The sequence below is a fragment of the Biomphalaria glabrata genome, chromosome 4, assembly GCF_947242115.1.
Source record: "Biomphalaria glabrata chromosome 4, xgBioGlab47.1, whole genome shotgun sequence".
Lineage (NCBI taxonomy): Eukaryota > Metazoa > Mollusca > Gastropoda > Planorbidae > Biomphalaria > Biomphalaria glabrata.
Window position 1 is genome coordinate 50,968,829 of NC_074714.1, and position 2,273 is coordinate 50,971,101.

Below are 2,273 nucleotides of genomic sequence, written 5' to 3' on the forward strand. Positions count from 1 at the left end.
GATTTACGAAGGGATACCACTTTGAAAAAAAAAAGGTTAATGCCCTGGTATAATCAATTACTTTTAGCCTCCCTTGATAAATGTCGATCTCATTCTAACACTAATAGTGGTGCAATTATAGTTTCGAGCTAAATTAGAAAAACTCTTGCTTATGTTACAATGTTAGGCAATTTGAAAATGATAGATAAACTCTTCGTAAGTACAACACAACAAAATGCACAAATATAGTATTCAAACTATGAACGCTTGCTCTTCCCTTTTTGGCAGCCCCCGAGAGTAGGGTTTCCAGATAGCCTACAAGTAGGAGAGAAAAGTCATACGAAAGAGAACACAAGAGAAAAAAATACAAGACAAAGTAGGCCTAAACTTTAAAATCTAGGATTACAGCTATTTCTCAGACAGTCTTTTCCCCAGTAGTAGGCCACATCATTACCGCAAATGAACTTGTAGAACACAACGCACGACTTTTTTTTTTCAGATTGTACATTGTGAGAAAAGTGCCTCTCACTGGAGGATGTATTTCCTTTTTTGCATACTGCACGCTGATTAGCAAAAAACGCCTTTTCAACTTTATTATATAGGGCCTATGCCTCAGAATGTAAACACTAGCAGATCTTGATGTATTTTGAGTTAGTGGTTTTTGGGGGGCATCTTTGAACAAGGTAGCACCTGTTCAAGAAGGAGGTCAAAAAAATGTCATCTTACTTGCAGCGAAAGGGTTGTCTATGGGTGAGTAGGTGCAATTAATCCAAAAATATGAAGGAATAAACCCGATTAATGGATGATACCCAATTGTGAAAAAAAAAAAAGCCGGATATTTTTACACTTTTAAAATGTTTGTAAAATGTTTTACATGTTTCGGATGTTCCTTCAGAGTTGAAGGTAGTTTACTTCTTAGTCCAAACCTCCCGCAGGACGACGGGGGATGGGAGCGGGCAGGGTTTGAACCCTGGACCATCGATAAATCCAAACGACAGTCTAGCGCGCAAACCGCACCACCGGCAGGTCAATGTCTGCCGGACGGATGACACGACACAGAAAAGGAGGACATGGACTCCTTTTGCCTGAAGTCTGGTAAATCTACCCAAAAGGGGAAAAGTCACTATTAGTTTTGAGTGGTCTGTCTGTCCGTTCGTCCCGTTTAGATCGCAAAAACTAGAAAAGATATTGAATATCTGATAACACAATAAATTAGATCTTTTAAAATTCTGGTGCAATGCCTTTTTTTTTTAACGCGAACCATTTAAGTGTTAAAATTTACTATGCACTCAGTTTTTTTTTTCAAAAAAACCTAGAGATGAAGGGATGCACTTAGTGTGTATATAAGTCATGGGCGTAGCCAGGATTTTTTTTCGGGGAGGGTTTTGGGGGGGGGGGGGGATTCCCCCCCGCCCCCCCCCCCCCCGCGGAAATTTTATATATATATATATGTGTGTGTGAGTGTGTGTGTACATAATTAATCTTTATTACATTCTGACCCTTTCGGAAGACGTTTATTGTTTATTGTAGACTCCCCGCCCTTGCTAGCAAGGGGGTCTGGGGGAGTTCGCAGTGCTCCCCAGCGCGGGGCGAAGCCCCGCCGCCGAGCACTATTTCTGGTATTGAAAGCCAACAAAATGCATATTCTGAGGTATCTACAGTGCATAATCTTGCTATTAAAAAGTTTTATTTCAAAAACCTAATGTGCTCTTCTTACTGACTTAGACCCTCTCGCGCCGTTCAGCGCATTTTCCGGCAAGCTGTTTCCGCAACTCTTATTTTGCGTAATTCATTTTGTGTGAGAACATGTCCCGCAAAACCTCATGCGACGCTCTGTCACAACCTTACTAAGGATTCGACTCCCAGTTCGGCATATGATTTCTTTGATTTAGACCCGATCTCTATGACTGACTCCTAAAATCTGTCTTAGCCATCTTTGTTGAGACATTTAATGATTTTCAATTTCGGCAGAAGACTATTCACACTTTATCAATGGAGCCCAAGCCACTGGTAGAAATTTGTAACCTTTCTTGACTACGCTCTTGGAATTACATGCCTGTATTTCGCTTTAGATTTTATATCGAAAAGGAAAGTTTTTTCGTCAAATTATCTGTTGAGGGGTTTTAAACTAAGAAATCTCTGGAGTTTTTTTGTTTTGTTTTTAATTCAAAACCCCATTTAGCTACGATCTTAGAATTTGGTGACTGTAGTTTGCTTTAAAATAATATTGAAGAGAGAGGTTTTCAACTCTAAACGCTCTGTATGGGAATTTTAAACTCAAAACCATCTGGAGG